The following is a 17986-nucleotide window of genomic DNA, read 5'->3' on the forward strand; positions in this document are numbered from 1 at the left end:
CCAGTAAGAAACAACTCTAGTGAACAAAAATCCAATGGCTGTACCGAGAATGCAGCAGGGAAATTTGCAACTTGTGTTTTTCAAAAGCTCCTGAGTTGAATTGAATGAAGAAAACCAAAGCAATGTTTATCCCCAGCTTTGGGAGGTTTCAGATTTAGCAGTGTCAGGAGGAGGTTTAGGTGATGAAGGGCTCTCCCTGCCACTCCTGCAGCCCCTTGGCTCACCCTGAGTGTCTCCAGGCAGGTGAGGGTGTGACACAGGGTAAGTTGTTCAAATCCTCAAATCTTTCCCACACCTTTTCCCCCTTCACAGCTTTTCCTCTCGTGGAGCCACCCATGGATTTGTGCTGGCATAAAACAGCTCTGAGAGGGCAGAAATTCAGGTGGGATTTTGTCTTGACTCCTCCAGTTTTGCATCTCCCCAGCTCCTCCGGGCTTTGGGATGGATTTGGGATCAGCCTGGACAGCTCCTGCTCCTCTGGAGAGCCTTCCAAGCCCTCAGTGCCCAGCAAGGCACGGCTGTGTGCTGCCATCACCCTTTAACTGGGGGCATTTGGGTGTTAGAAGCTTCTGATTTAATGTCCATGCCAAGCAGGCACTTGCACCAGAGGTCTTGTATATAGAAAGTAAATTCACCACACAATGTACTTGAGCTATTTCATTTTCCAGCCCTTTCTGTCTTCTAGATCTTAGGTTCAATCAGATTTTATAAACCTTGCTGGAGCTTCCCTGCCTCGTGCCAGAATCCAATCTGGGCCAGATCCATACATGTCTGAAAACAGGGCTGATGGAAGAAAAATCAAACTCAAATTAATAAAGTTTTCAATTTTCAATTAATTACATATTTTATTGATAGGAACAGAAGGAATCCACATTCCTGCTAAGGCTTTTTGGTCTGGCATATTGGGGTATTGATCAGTGTTGCTGAGAGGAATAGTTGCCTTTGGGGGAGATTGGCTGAATAAAGATTTCAGTGCTGGGCTCTCCAGCACTTAAAATGTTCCATTACTCAAGATCATGGAGTATGAAGATTCTTGCAGAGGATGTGTTTTGCACTGAAATGTAATTGAAACATATATCCTGGGCAAGAGATGCCTCAGACTACACTGAAATAAATACATTCTAGGGAGACAGAGTTCCTACTGAGATAGGTAAATGCCTTGCCTATTAAAACATGACATATTAAATCAGGCACATCACTGGTAAGCCAGAGTTCCAGGCAGTGCTTGGCCATAAATTTCTTTCTGAAAGACAATTTTGCCTTGCGAAATGTAAAGCTGAAACCTTCTTTACTTCAGACAAAACATTTGGGGCAGAATAAGACAGCATTGTCAGAGTGGAATCTGAAATTAATGGATCTCCTGATTAGGCTTTGGTTCAATGTCCCTTCTTTAGTCAGACTGGTTTGCATGTGAAGCACATAAACAGTTGCAGTGTAAGAGAAAAAAGGTGTGACATGGAAAAGAAAGAAAGAAGGAAATGAATTCTTGGCCATGAACTGAGTTTTATTCATGAAAATATCTATAAAATGGTTTTGAGCATTTGGGATTCTTTGAAACCTCCACTTCTTCTCCTTTTCTTTTCCTGCAGATGTTTGCATAGCAGGAAACAAATGTAGGACAATTATTCCAAATATAAAACGCTTTTGCAATTAGTACAGGCACCAAAAAAAAAGAAAAGGTGCTATTTTAAAAATTCAGTTCTCATCTTTATCTAAATGCTGATGTCTTAAATTCTTCCAGCACAAATCTGCAGTCAATTTTTTTTGCTGTAGTTTTGGAAAGTCTATCCAAGTGTCTAAATTAATACCCATTATTTCTTTCAAGTGCTACTTAAGTGAGGTTGAGAGCAGTCTGAGGCAAACACTTGAGGAATCTGGGTGTCTCTCTGTCACTCAAAGTTAATGTGTTTGCAAAGAGATGGAGCAGCTCGCTGATTTATTCACAAATATATCCCCACAATCCACTTTTCCCCTTTTCTTTGTCTATTATCAGACAGTGGAGCAGTGCAATGTTTGGTGTGGCAAGAAAAGGAAATGTTCTGTCCACGTTGCCTTCGCCAGGGTTTGGGTTTTTCTGTCACCCAGCTGTGAGGCACAGCTGATAATGGGAACCACACCACAGAATTTCCTGTCCTGGAGATAAATCCTTCATAGGATCAGCCTTCAAAATACCCCCAGACTGGGACAGAATTAGGAGAATATTCAAGTTCCACCTTTATTTCATTGGTCTCACTCATTTAAAAATTGTTTAAAAAGTTTTCTTTCCTTTGCAGGGCACATTGAAGTGCAGCCACTGATATTCCAAGCCTGTTGATTTTTCTCTGCGCTGCTAGAGAGGTGGTGTTTGTCTTTCCAGCTGGTTTTGCCCCCTACTCTTTGGCTTGGGAACACAAATGCTGTCCCAGCTGGATGAGCAGGGCAGCTGGAGTGCTGATCCCTGCTCCCCTGGCTGTGACTCTGCCACCACCACCCCAATTCCTCCTCCGTGCCCTGCCTGGTGACCCCTTCTGCCCTGGGGCTGCTCCTGCCTCTCTGACATCACAGACAAGAACGGTTCATTTCATTCAAAGGTTTTATTTGCAGGCGAGTTATTGCTTCTTTGTCTTGAACAACAGCAAATCCACTGTGAATCCTGGGTCAGATGGTGGGGAGAAGTGTTTGGAGACTCCAGGAAAGCCATTTTCTTCTCTACTGTTAATTGGGATAAAATGGGATAAAACCAGTTCTTGATCTCTTCTGAACATTTTCAGCATAGGAGTAAGTTGCTGCTTATGTTTGAACACTCCAAAACTGATTTCTAAACTAAGGAACAGACATGAGAATAATAAATTCCAGATTCCCAGATGATTACAATCACTGTCTGGAGACGAAGTGCAGCACTTTGCTGTGTCTGCCCTCATGACCAGCGCGTTCCAGCCCCTGGGCTCTGGATTTGGGAGCAGAACAGGGGCTGTTTGACCCCAGGTTTCATGTTTGACTTCTCCCTTCGCTGGAGGCTTGCATGGCAAGACAGGTGCCAGTTGTCACGGAGAGAAATTCGTGGTGCTTGAAGAAGGGGCACGGATCAGAGAAGCAGCGTTGGGATTGTGATCCCCCCCTCGGAGCTCTGCAGGTGGGACACACAGCAGGGTGAATTTGGCATGGTGTGACAGAGGAGCCCTTCTGTCACCTGCCCTGCTTTTGGATAGCCCTTTGCCTGCTTTAGCCCTGGAGAAATGCCCTGCTGGGGTCAGAAGGCAGCAGAGATGAGCTGGGTTAAGATGCAGAGCACGGGGATCAAGGGCTGCAGACCCCACCTGAGCAACCACAGAGCTGCAACTGATAAAGAGCATGAGGCAACACAGATCCTTTATCTTTTGCCTTTCTTTTCACACAAGAAGGCCACATTGAGCCATTAAATAATATCCATCCCCAGGGTGGATTTGCTATTGGGGTGTATCATGACAGCTCCACAATAAATATTGGTTCTGTGGCAGGGGGAGCTCCTCGTGCTCCTGCAGGCTCCCATTCCTCTCTCCTGGCTCTCTTTCAGTGATGAACGAGGAACTTGTGGTGGTAAACAAGTCTTTGATCGAGCAGAAAGAAAATATATTAAAAAGATTTTTGCTGAAGTGAGGCTAACTTAAGTTTGAAATGAACATTCTAGCTATTAAAATGACTTATTTTTGGAATTAAATGGACTTTCTGCTCTGTGATACCCTTGAATTTAAGGAAGTATAACCATAGAGAATGGTGGATGAATTACTGAGTAAAGCTGTTCAACCCTCATTATCCAAGGTGACAGACAATGATTGTAGCCATCTGAGAATCTGGAATTTATTATTCTCATGTCTGTTCCTTAGTTTAGAAATCAGTTTTGGAGTGTTCAAGAATAAGCAGCAACTTACTCCTATGCTCAGGAGAGATCAAGAACTGGTTTTATCCCATTTTATCCCAATTAACAGTAGAGAAGAAAATGGTGGTCTAAGTAGGAGAAATTACAGAAGCCTTCTCCCAAGAAGGAGGATGGGAGAAAAACAGGATAAAAAATAGAGGAGAAACAGAATAAATAGGCAAATAGCATGAGGAGAAAAAAATAATAATAAAAAAAAATCTGGGTTTAATTATTTTAAATAGTTTTAAATATTTTAAACTGTTTTTAAATATTTTAAATATTTTTAACTGTTAATTTTAAATATTTTAAACTGTCTTCTTATGCCCAAAAAGTCTTAGATATTTTGTTGCTGAACACAGCTTTTCATTCCATCATCCTTGCTGAGGGAGAACTCTTCTATCTTGTAAAGAGGATGAAGGAAAACTCTCCAGCTCCTGCTGGCTGAAAATTAATGACAGTTGTAGCATTATTTCACTGGAAGCAGGATCAAAGTTTATAAAAATTTTTGTTGCTTTTATGGTTAATAAATATTATTTAATGCTGCAGTATCGAGCAAGAAGATCCCTAAAATAACATAGGAAAGGCAATAATGTCCTGAGTAGCTGGAATAACAAGAAACAGGAGAGACAAGAAACTGAAGGAGGGTTTTGATGCAGGTAGCCATAATGAAGATAATTAGGGACAGAAGACCCCACAACTAAGACAGCCCTTGCTTGCCTGTTCCTGCCAGTGCTTGATACCTCAGAGATGTAATTCAGAAAGAGCCAGGATGAAATCTGGAGAGGTTGGGATTGCAGGAGGGAGGCTGAGTAATGTGCTGCCTGTCTGCTTCTGGCTCCTCGCTCAAAACTCAGTCTGCTCTTGCTTGCACATGGAATATTTTCTTTCCCGAGGCTTGCTGGCAGCATTACACATGCACCTCGTGTCACTGGGCTGCCTCTGCTTTGCTTTTCCTCCTCCTGCATCATCTCTCATATTCCAGGGAAGATTATTTTGAGGTCCAAATCACAGGGCAGAAATCAGCTCCCATTCCCTCCAGTCAGCCTTAGTGCCATCCTCGAGCACGAGCACACATTCCTTGTTCAAGCTTGGGTTTTTTTGCTTCTACAAACTGCTGGAAATACCTGAGGGAGGTAAAGCAGCTCTGTAATAATCAAGGTTGCTCAGAGACACAGTGGTCGACCAGCCAGTGCTCCCTTCTGGGATCTGTCTCTGCTTCTCCCAACATCCTGAGACACAAACATCGATTCCCATCACTGCCTTTTTATTATTCTGTGGGCATCTGCTCAGATGCAACATGCAGAGAGGATGCACTGAGAGGTTGTAACTCATTTTCAGAGCCAAAGACCTGCTTTTAATCCCATATCTGCAGGATCTGTGTGCACGTGCCTGTGCAGTGCATATTTAAAACCTCTCCAAAGTCCATAGCCAGGAGGACAGGCTGTCAACAGTTGAACTAATCGAAGTCTCAGCTTTCACTAAAATTCCTCTGAAGTTTGGGTCACCTTCATTTCACATCAGTTCTTCCCTAACCTGAATATAGCTCTGCTTAATTACAAGTCAGGGGTGTTTGAAGTAGTTGGGAAATTATTTATGCCTGATAGCTGGGATTTCCGAAGGAGCCCGAGAAAGTTGGGCATTAAAATCTAATCAAACTTTAATGGAAACCAGGTACTTCAACACAATGGATAGTTCAAGCTTACAGAAAATCCTCCAGACTACAAACGAGGCTAACAGCTCCAAAATGTGTGCAGGGAGAGCTCTGCCTCCTGCTGCAGGTGCCATTGGAAAGATTGAGGTTGTTTTCCAAAATACACAGTGGAGGAAAACAAGCATATAAACATAATAATGGCAGCCTATGAAAAATATAGCCAGGGAAATTTCTTTTCACTTTATTCCCAGCAAATGGGGAGAGTGTCAGTAGCTTTTCCCTCAACCCTCTAAGATTGAATTTTGCGGGGCTTTTTTTTTTTCTTTCCCAAAATTTTCAGTTCTTTGTTCCTAAAGGAATCTTTAATCAAGCAAAAATGGCACCTGGATTTGCAGTTTCTTCCCTCCCCCCCACCCCAGCTTCCTCTTCTTCCTTTTTTTTTTGGATAAGGCCAAGTTTATTCTGAGATGCCTTAGGAAAAAAAAAAAAAAACCTGTGTCTGATATTGGGGTTTTTTGGGGGGTTTTCATCCATTTTCTGGAAGAATAAGGAGGTACTGGCAAATTTTTATGGTATACCCAGGCAAGACATGTATAAAAATGACCCAAAATGGACACGCTGATGTTGATGGCAATCATTTTTAATGGAACAACTAAGGTCAGTGAAATAACTCAGCAGAATGGCTGTAATGTTTTATTACTCTCACAGTCAGGTATAATCTTAATTTCAAATGTGAAAGAACATATAGCAGTTAATGGAAAGGGTCTAATTCTTGCTCCATTAGTTTTACCTCACTGAGTTAACAGAAATCAGCTGATCATTTACCTTGGGATGCAGAGGGAGATGGTCCCAGTCTATATTAATGGAAATGAGGGGAGAATCAGGCTGAAAGTCTGGGGGCCTTAAGCAAATTGTTTCTATAACTACTATATACATTTTCATTAATTGTGCTTGGAAGCAGAGCCTGTGTGATAAAATCTTCCCAGGGTGCCTTCCTTACCTGTTCATCTTCTCAGGGTTTGAAAAATAGTCCCCTTCTATTTCCAAACAATGAGCAGTAGTTCAATGTCACAGACAAATGTGGGCTGCAATATTTAGACATAAATTATAACATCCTGCGGCCCTAAGTGGGGAGGAACAGGCCGAGTGTTTCCAATTCATTGGAGGTGTGATCTGAGTGCATCCATGCTGAATTCCTGGTGAGTCCATTCCCCTTCCAGCACCCATGGTTTTACAAGAGTTTGGATTAAGAGTTCAGATAAATTCCGTCGAAATCTTTGAACTGGTATCTTTAAACCCACTCAGGTGTTTTTGGGGGTCTGTTTAAACCCAAGAGAGGGTTGAGGCTTTGGAGGAACAGACTCTGAAAGCAAGGAGAACTGGAGGTAGCAAATCTGTAAATCTGTCAGGCTTCACGTGGTCGTTGGGATTTGAATCACCCCAAAAATGTCCTCAAAACCACTGGAGTGGCCAAGGGGTCACTAAACAGGGGCATGAGGAGCTGGGATTTGGCTGAGCCCTCCTGGTACCTATGTTGGGGGAAGATAAAACAAGAAAGCCTTAAAAATATAATTGCTTAGCAAAAGATTTTGAAAATATGAAAACTGTAAGTGAAATTGAAATAAAAGCAAACTTTGAGATACCAAGCCTTAGTTACTAAACAACTAAAAAACAATAGTATAACCAACTGAAAGTAATCCCCTTTTAATTAAAGAATACCCTCTACTTAAAACAGGTCCAAGGGTCAAAGCAGACCCTACTAACTTAACAAAAGGAGTCCAAAAAGTAGTTTTTAGGGTTTAAAATGTAACACAGTATAGTAATGTAATAATTCTTATAGGCTATATGTAAATACTATAAGATTTATATTTTGTACTAGATTAGTTTAAATTAGAATATTCAGCACAAAAAAAAAAATATTGCATTGTAACAAAACCTTCTCTCTTTTACTCTCTTACTCCTCTCTTACTCCTCTCTTACATCTCTTACTCTCTTACCTCTCTTACCCTCAGTTCTCTCTTTTGGGTCTGCTTGGAGCTGGAGCTGGCAGCTGCAAGCAGAGCCCCTACATCCACACCCTTTACAATAAACCACAAGTTCCAAAACATAACTTCAAAAATCTCTCATCTCCGTCTGTCCCGACCCACCATCACTCCTACATACCTTCACCACTGTCTCCTCTGCTCTGATGAGCATCCAGCTCACACCTCTCAGATCTCTCCTCCCTTAGCTGCCTTCTGCTTTTAAATCAACAGCTCATTTTTATTTGCTCCCTGAGGCTGGGAGAGTCTTCTTTTCTGTACACACGAAACATTGGGTGCTGTTCCCTCCCTTCCAAGGCTGCACTTCTGAATGGAGCACAGGACTGAGAGAAGGAAAAATCATGGAGGAAAATACTGAAAATGAAGAGCTGCCTTTGGGCAGATCTCACAGGCACACACCTTTGCTATCAGTTTTTTCCCCTCTAATGTTGCTGTTGCCGACTATAACTAACTTGGCTCCACTAATTGTTCTCCCAAAGAACAATTTTTTTCTGTTTCTCAGGACAATACAACCTGTGTAGACTTTGTAACTGCTGAACCCAAATCCACCATCTCATCAGAAAACTTGGAATTGCAAATGTCCCTTGCAGAGTCCTTAAATGCCTCCCTCCAGTTTCGCTCCAGGGGTGGATGTGGAAATGCTGCACTCAGCTGCCACAGTACAAACACACCACATCCCAAAATGATGGTTATTTCCACAGTCCCCCACAAACAGCCTGTGAACACTTACAGAATTCTTTCAACTTCAGAGCTATGACGACTCCCTCTGGTTTGTAAAATTAAGCACGGGCATAAACGCTCCCAACATCAGAGCCTTAATTTGTGTTCCTTGGAACTGGCAAGGGGCCCATTTGCTGCAGAGCTCTAATTCCACCAGACAGGCTCTGTGCTCAGAGAAACACATTTTAAAAATGGAGTGTCTGTATTAACAAGCACTTCCATGAGCAATGAAACTAATGAAGCTTTGCTTTCTTATGGCTTTGTCTCTCGGTGTTGGATTCTCTGGTGCCCACTAAAGCGAATTCCAGCCCAAGTTTCTCACACAAAGGAGGCGTTCATAACATCCCCTTCCTGGAGAGGAGGAAAGGGACAGGACAAATGAAGGTATTACTTTTCTTCCCCCCTGTTTTCAATGCAAAAGCAGGATGTGTTCCTAATGCAAACTTTAGGTTTCTATTTTTGTAGAGCTTGGAGAGATTCCCTTAGTTTTCAGATGGTTACACAATCCCTGAAAATTGGTAAGAATTGGTCATGGAGCTCAAAAGCTGCATGAGGGAGGACAGGACAGGAAGAGGAGGTGGATTGAGTAGGTTTTGGGGGTTTTAGGCAAACAGGATTATAATTTTTAAATTCTTGTCCAATTTCATGGTGTATTAGGATGATAAAGCAGATGTGAAGAAAAGAGCAGTTCCCATTACAGCATCAGGAGTTGACACTTCTCTCCTAAGACAGGTGTAAGTAAAGTGTGTAATTAACAACCTCCACTTCATATACTACATAAATATTCTTTGGCACATGAAAATCTAAACTCTGCTGCCTGTTTTGTGAATAACCTGGACTTCCTCAGGCCCTTTCCCTGGTTAGTTGTATGGGGAGAATTGTATAATATGACAAGCCATAATTCCAGAAGGCATTTCTGAGGCAGAATACACCCATCAGTTGAGATTTCTGTTTCAAAAAAATGTTCAGCAGTGAGTCAGGACTGTTTGAGTTTGAAAAATGCTATTAGGCATATTCAATATTAACATCTCTGGCTCCAGCAGGAAACCTCCCATTGATAAATAGACGCTTCATTTGAACTTGGCACAACCTTCAGTCAGCTTTGCATAACTGGGATGGTATTACAGATGGGAACAGAGGAGAATACATTAAAGATGGACCAGGTGACATCAATTCAGCAACTTGCTAATTTCAACATGAAATATTTCCCCATGAATATGGGAGTGTGTTTGCTTCAAGGATAAGGACATGTTATGTTTGAAGGGGCAATGGAAATGTAACCAAAAGCCTCCCAGAAAAAATACTTAGAGTTTGTTTCTCCCATCTCTGTAATATATATTAATGATACATTTCAAAATCTTCCACTGTTTCTTAGCTGCTTCTTTGCTTTTAAAGATGTCACAGAAAAGTCCTCTCCTTGTAAAATTTAATATATATTAAGTATTTTACTGGTACAAATCAATTAGGGCTTAACCCAAAGGCCAAAGAAATCTTCCAGGATGTACTTTAAAATTTATATGATTTTTTAATATGCATATTTAATACTAGTATAAAAGCATCTGAGAGAAACTAATAGGAATTAATAGCTTAGATATAATTTCAAACCCCGGGACTGAGATGGTCTCTTAGATCAGATTCTCAAAACTAAGCTGTAATTTTATATCAAGCCCAAGGCTGGTGGCTGCAGTGTTCTGCACCAGTGTTCATTCTGTATCATGAAAGCATCAGTCTCAGCTCAGCAATTTTTCCTTCTTCTTTTGTGAAAAAGACTCATATCTGCATCAGATCTGTCCCTTTATTATTGAGATATTACCCATTTGAAAAATGAGATTCTTATCAAGGCACAGAATATGGAAAAAGCGAGGGGGAAGGGGAGGAATGCACATGCCAGCCAAGAGATGCAGAGAGGAGAGGTTAGAGGAGGTGATGTTATCTGTTAGAAGAACAAAGCAGGAGTGATATCCCTGAAAAGGCTGATAGAAAATCAATTCCATAACATGCCATTAGTCTGTTCATATCAGACAACTTAAGCCTGGAATCTTTGCTGTGCACATAATGCAATATTCAACATTTAGAGTGCGCCCTATGCAGAAAGTAAATCAACTGACTTTTTTTCTTTTTCTTCCCCTTTTTTTTTTTTATTTCTGGTACCTCCCAAGGAGAGCAGCCGTGGGAATTTGGTACTTTTGAGCCCACAAATTCCATGCTTTAAACAAACAAGGAAGCAGCAAAGGGAGGATTTCATGGCAGAAAGATCTGTTGATCCATCAGCAGATATTCAAATAAAGCTGGGAGTAGACTTTCTCCCAATCTGGGGGATTGTAAATCTCTGAGCATTAGTAAGGAAATTTTTCTGGGTGGAAGAAATAAATCCTTCCAGCTCTCCATAAACCATGCAAAGGAGGCTTCTACCACTGCACGCTTGCTGTTAAATTTACAGTTTTAACAGGGCTAAATATAATCTATGGCTGATGGTGGCTCTAACCACGGAATAAGTCAGTGCTTGGAGCAGGCAGGCTGTGCCATGAGCACATGGAAATGGGATCCTGCACCCCCTGTGTGCTGAGGGGACAGGGATGGAGGACAAATCCCATCACAGAGTGAAAGCTGCAGCACCAGAGCCCCCAGAGCAGCCGGTGCAGGGAAGTCCAGGTTGGAATCACACTGCCTGTGATCCCTGGCTCCTTCCTGATGGACTTCCCAGGCAGCACGTTTTGACAGAAGCCAGCACACCCTGATTCCATGTCTCACCACCACCCCCTCCTCTCCCCAGGCTTTGCAGAACTTTCTCTTTTCCATCCTTCCCCACATCCTTCTGGGAAGGCAGAAAGATCCTTCCCCTCAGGATAAGCAGTGGCTCTCACAGCCCCAGCAGGCAGCAGCTGCTTGCAAAAATAGTGACAAAATCTTGACAAGTGGCCACCAAAAGGGATGAAAGGTGGAGCATCTCCTCCAGGACAGAAGTTAACCCTGATGCATCCCACATATGCAGATTTTCCAAAAGTTTGACATATGCAGCAGCTCTGTGTGACCCTTTCAAATGCTTCTGCATGGAGCTTGGTTTTTCCTCGTGGTAAGCAAATCCTATGGATTTCCCAGGGGAGCAGCAAATTCTTCTTAAACATATCTTGCTTAGTCTCTGGAAAAAAGAAGTGAGTGGCTTAAGCTACTCCTGTTTTAGCTGGAATTGTAAGTTCTTCATCCAGCATTCCATCAAGGGATAGAGCTTCACCTCCAAATTTTTTTCTGAGGGGAAGGGAAAAGTAATTATGTCTTAATGGATGAAAGGAATATTTTTTTCATATGCATTATAAGTTCATGGAGCTCTCTGACAGGAGCAGGGATGGAGTGCAAGGTCTGCCACAATTCCAAGGGGAGTCCATCAGGGTCTGTTTTTATTAAGTTTAACACCAACTATATTTCTTGTGGAGTTATTTTCCTCCCCAAGGATAATTTGTCAGAATCAGACAGGCTATTCATTTCTGCTTGCTTGTAAATGCCTGGTGTGTGCTCCAGCACCAGCACCCTCTCCTGAAGTACAGGGGCTCATAAAAACACCCAAAAGTTTCACTAATTACTAAATAATATTCGACTTGGTTTTTTCCCCATATTAATATTTAGAAATAAAATTATTTTCTCCCTCTTTGCTTGCCAGAATGCATTTTAATGGTCAGTCATGTACCTTGAACAGCTCCATTCCCTAATTCTGGATTACTGAATTAGAATATCAGGCACAATTTGATCATCTCAGGAACTTCCTCATCTTCTGGATCCTCAGTGATGCTCTGAGATCCCAGTATAGGCTTTCATTTTCTGTCTCTGGATGAGTTCTACTTCCCAAGGGGTTTAGGCAACCGATTCTGGGGTTGCCAAATGCTCCCTGCCCTCCTGACTGGAATTAATTTGCTCTTTAATTAAACAGATAAATAACACACACATCTACTGCTGCAGTATTTTTCCTCTCAGAGTCGTGGCTGTCAGGCTTCTGTCAGCACCTCGTGTTTAAAACCAGAATTTTCTCTGCTGATGGGAGGCCACTGAGCTCCTCTTTAAACAAATTCCCACCAGCTTAGGTTAGTCCAGACTGTCTGAACAAATCAATTGGTCCTTACTTAGGTGTAACTCATGAGGTGAAATGAATAGGGAACAACTTTAGTGAATGGCAGACTCTTAAAAGACTTTATCATTCAACATAAACTGTTTTTACTGTTAGTCCAAGGAAAGGAGAATCATCATTTACAGAAGACAAAGCTTTAAAAAGTTCATTTTCCTCAGAGTTCACTGAAAACTTCATCTCTGTAACTCAGCAGACAGTACAAAGCAACTTTTTCCAAAATCTGCAAAAATCCTTTGCTAGATTTCCTAGAAAGGTCCTATCCTAGATTTACATAATCAATGATATTCACAAGGAATGAAATCCTGATTTCCATCCAAAGCAAAAACTCCCTTTACTGTTTTTGAGACTAACATTGATCCCAGCCCACAAAGGGAAGGTAAATGTGTGGGCACATCTTACTGAGCTCAGCCTAAACCAAGAACTAGATCTGCAGATACAGCTCATAAGTTTAAAACCTCATCTAAATCAGATTTTTTAAGGCCAAGGTGATTGCCAATTTGGACTATATCTAATTAACCTAAGTTTAAGTGTATGGGGTCAAAGAACTCAAATATTTATCCAAGACTAACTTTTAATTTTCCACTCTTTCAATCCAAACAGCTGCAGAGTCAGCACTTGCCCACTGGAAATAGGGAACAAAATTTCCAGAGAAAGTTTTGATAGTAAAACATAATTTAAAATCCTTTGTATACAATATCCTTCACAAATACTGCTGAGCACAGGGGTGTGAGACAGCCTGGCAGCCAGGAGGTTAATCTGCTTTGCAGACACAGTCATGTGCTGGGATGGCAGGAATAAAGCTGATTAGAGGACATTAATTGGCTCCTATCTAAATGAGGAGGGAGATTTGCCACGGAGTGGAGTGTCCTTTGAATGCTGCCCTGAATTTATGACACAACCCTGGCTAGAAATGCTACAAAACCAAACTGTCAGAACTGAAGTTTGATTTGAGGGCTCCGATCCCTTTGTTTGCCTACAAAGCTCTGGGTAAACTGTAGCACCGAGGAAATAAATAATGAATTCTGGCCATTAATAATTCATCCTCTTGCTTGATCTCACTGTTTCACATCCAGTGACCTACCTGGCCTCTTCTAAGACTACAAAGATTCGCCGCCAGCAAATGTCTTTTAATGGTTGCTTTTACCTCTTGTTTACCAGGATTGTTGACCCCATGCACATCCCATAATGTAATTTTAATGGGGACTTTGTCATCAAGGAGTGTGTCTTGGAGGGAGCTGAGGCTGAGGCTCAGAGCAGCTCCCAAGGCAGCTGTGCCTGGATGCTTCCCCTTCCCTTGGATCCAGCAGGATTTAATGTTGGGAACACTCTGAGCATCCCCAGTCTGCTGATTGCAGTGGCACTCACACGGAATCAGAAATATTCCCCCAAAACCTGTCCCAAAAGTGGCTTAGAGGAGGGGACATTGTGCTGCTGGGGCAGAGCAGACCTGGGTGACAACCACCCAGTCTGGATCTGCCCATGGAGTCTGGCTGGGGCACACACCCCGAGTACCAGGGAATCATGGAATATTTTGGGTTGCAAAAACCCTCAAGGATCACTGAGCCCAACCTCAGCACTGCCCCTGTCCCCAAGTGCCACATCCACACCTCTGTTAACCCCCTGCAGGGATGGGGACTCCACCACTACCCTGTGCCAGGGCTGGACAAACCTTCCCATGAAAAAACCTTTCCTAAAATCCAATTTAAATCCTTTCTGGCACAAGGGATTAACTTCATGATGCTTTGTTTGTTTGTTTGTTTGTTTGTTTTTGTTTTTTGTTTTGAGGCTGGCTGGGGGCAGATGATGCCTGATGTCACCATCTCTTAAAAAATTAAGTCTCTGAGTGTCAACCTACACTTCAGGGTTTGTGTCATTCACAAAATGACAGGAGTAGGAATAATAGTCTCAACTGTAAATTGAATTATTCCTGTTGTGCCAATAGTTACTCTTAGACACAGAGAGGCAATGTTATCTACAAAGGAATTTCAGGAAGAAAGTTGATAAATAATGAAGATTTGAACAAGAAAACCTTATGTCTATGTTCTTTTAAAGAGAGTTTACAAAATTATGTCCAAAGTCCAAGCACAGCAGCAATAAACTCTTCTGAAATTAAGTGATAGTCACTAAGAAATCTGGAACAAGCACTACCCAGAAAGGAATTGATTCAATCTTTGAAAGGAAATTACAGTTATGAATTAATTTTTGTTGAAAAAAACTATTTTGCTTGACAGCTTGCTGAGGTTCTTATAAATATACAGTTCGGGGAAAAAATATGAGGAAAGAAATCCTGTACACAGTAGGAAACTTTCTTTGGAAAGGATGAGTTTATTCACATATCTATGGGCATGTATACATTGCTCATGTGACCCCTGTGCAGCCACATGTTTCCAATTCTGATTATTTATGCACAAATATTCTGAATTTCTGCAGAGTCGGCAACAATCCCCTGCAAATGTGAAAGCCTCTGGATCTGAGCAACCTTTAGTGCAACTGATTGGATTTCTTTGGTGATAGAAAATGCGAAATCAGGAGAAGAAGAAACTTTCTAGAGCTTTCTAGCTCAGCCTGCTCAAAGCTGATTAAAAAAAGCTGGTTTTCCTCTCAGGAGGAAAGCTCCAGGAGATCCTGCAGTTCTCACAGTCTGCCTTTGGAGATCTGCTCAGGTCCTTCAGCAGTGGATCTGGGACACTGGGACAAGCAGTGGGAACGCTGCGTGCACCGTCTCAGCAATTTAATTACCACCAAATTACTCATTTAATCACGACATCAGCTTGAAACAGGAAAGGAAAACAAATTCTGTGTTTTCCCCTTCCTCCTCACACCTCAAGGATCCACTGATGAATGCAGGAGGTGCTGAGGTGATAATAGTTGTTAGTTCATGCTGTGCAAAAGCTTCATTAAGCTTGTGCTGAGCTCTGTTGGTAAATCCCTCCCTGCCATCCATCAGCAGATAGCTCGAATCTGCTCCAGATATTGATCAGCCTGTTCTGCTGAGAGCTGAGCTCCTCAAAATCCCATCTATTCCTCCTCATCGTACCCCAGCGAAGGAAAAAGGTGCTGTTTTTACCCTTCCAGAGACCAGGCAGCTCCTGAATCTCAACTAGTTACTGAGTAACACTGGAGATGCAAGGGAAAGATGTTTTCTGAAGTCACACAGGAAATTTTGGACAGAGCAGGGAAAGAAAGAAAATCTTCCTGGTCCCAGCCCTGCATTTTTTTTCTTTTTTTTTTCTTTTTTTTTTTTGTTTTGTTTTGTTTTGTTTTGTTTTGTTGGTGTTTGTTGTTGTTGTTGTTGTTTTGTTTTGTTTTTTGGGGGGTTTTGTTTGTTTGTTTGTTTTTTGTTTTTTGGGTGGTTTTGTTTTGTTTTGTTTTGTTTGTTTTTGTTTGTTTTTGTTTTTCTTTTTGTTTTTTTGTTTTTTTTTTGTTTCAGTCTCAGGGTCACAAATCACTGAAATATTTGGGAATGAATCAGTAGCCAGAACACAATCCAACACTGTATTTTTAACAACTTTATGGCCAGAGCAGCTGAGCTGCGACTCAGCCACGGAGTGAACTCCCCTTGACTCACTCCAAGTGCTCTCCTTGCCCCTCCATTGCCAAGGAAAAAGCTTCTTCCCTTTCCCACTAATCCTGCAGTTTGGCCAAGGGATCCGTGCAGCTGCTCTGGGGTCCTGGATCAGCCTCTCCACGCTGGGAGCAGAGCAGATGGAGCAGGGAACACCCCGTGCCCTGAGCAGGGCTCGTGGTTTGCCCTACAAAACTCTGCCCAGCCGAGGCAGAGTGAGATTAAACCCAGCTCTCACAGGTGGGAATGGATAAACAAGGTGCAAAGCAAAACAAAATGAAGGGAATACTGGTTTTCTGCTTGACTTTGTTGCCTAAATTGCTTTATCAGGTGAACTAAAGCATAAAGGAGAGGAAAGAAATACAGAACAGGGGAAACATTATTTGTTTTTCCTCACTCTTTCTCACCAAATGAAGAATTCAGCTTCATGCCATGTTTTGGAGGGATGAATTTCACAGTCCTCCAGGAATAATAAAACTCTTCTTTCCTCTCTACACTCTGTGTCTCTACTTAAGCAATAATTCAGTAGTTGCTTATGCAGAATAAAGAGAAACAAATGTTCAAATTCTCTCCCTGTTGGAAAACAATGAAACCCAATCTCATCTCTGAGAAGATTGTTCCAGTCCCATCATCTGTGTGTTCCAATCCCATCATCTGTGTGTTCCAGTCCCATCATCTGTGTGTTCCAATCCCATCATCTGTGTGTTCCAATCCCATCATCTGTGTGTTCCAGTCCCATCATCTGTGTGTTCCAGTCCCATCATCTGTGTGTTCCAATCCCATCATCTGTGTGTTCCAGTCCCATCATCTGTGTCCCCAGCACTCCCTGCTCTGGTCCTGTGGAGCAGGACAACAATAAAAATCAGGTGTTTTGCTTGTGCTGGGGAAGCCAGTTGCACTTTTAGAGAGATGATGAGGGAGTGGACACTTTTTACTGGCTTTATATTTGGGTGAAAGAACGCTTTTGGGTGGTCTTTTTGTTGTTTTCGGATTTTCTATTTAATTTTTGAACAGCAATTCAGTGAGATGCTGCTCCAGCTCCATCTTCTCCAAGGGCAGCATTCCCAACTTTGCTTTCTCTCTGGCAGTGCTCATGGCCCAGCTCCCTCATCCTGCTCACACACTCCCTGTCCTCCCCTCCTAAGGTGAAGGTCGCTGGGTGCAGACTGCAGGCAGCACCAGCTGCCCAAATGTCTCACCATTAGGGAGACCTGAGACATGACCTGCTCTCCTCTAAAGTTTGACTTCCAGCCTCAGCTCACCTTGTATCTTATTATTAACGTGGTTATGGCTGTTTCTTCCTTTTATTTAATCTGTTTCTGGCCCCTGCAGTAGAATTTCAGCATTGTTTGCAATGAGGAAATAAAGCTTTGATCCAATCATAATCTCCTGTACAGATTTCCAGTGCAGGATCCCAGCTCAGCTCTCCTGTGAGCTATCAGAGGTTAAACATCAACATCTGCTTTAATTGACAAGATTAATATTCTGCTTCAATCTCACGTTGTGTTTTATTAATAAAAAAAAAAAAAATCCAGATTTCCATGCTATGCAAAAATCCTCCACTTGCAGAAAGTAGATTGTATTTATATTTTCCTAACTACAGTGACTATTTTGTATGAACCACTAGCAGCTCCATCAGATCATTTTTCCCTGATAACCCAGGTTTTTATGATAAGCACAGGGGTTTTGCAGGAGTAACAATGTAAGTACAGTGATGGATAAAACCAAAACATTATCACCCACTTAGGAAATTCTCTGGAAAATCTTTGTTGTGGAGATGGCACAACCAGGATATTACACATATCACACCATGAGGTCCTTCAGGATGGGGGTGTTTGTGCTGGTAAAAGGCAAATAACAAAGGGATTGGATTGGAAATTCAAGGTTCATTGCCCTCATCTGTGTGGGATTTAATTCAGTGCAGATCTGTTGTACTACAATACAAAACAACTCATGCACGCACACTAAGATTAAAAGAGTAAAAGGAAGTAACTTTTATTTTTGATTTCGTAATATA

The sequence above is a fragment of the Vidua chalybeata genome, chromosome 12, assembly GCF_026979565.1.
Source record: "Vidua chalybeata isolate OUT-0048 chromosome 12, bVidCha1 merged haplotype, whole genome shotgun sequence".
Classification (NCBI taxonomy): Eukaryota; Metazoa; Chordata; class Aves; order Passeriformes; family Viduidae; genus Vidua; species Vidua chalybeata.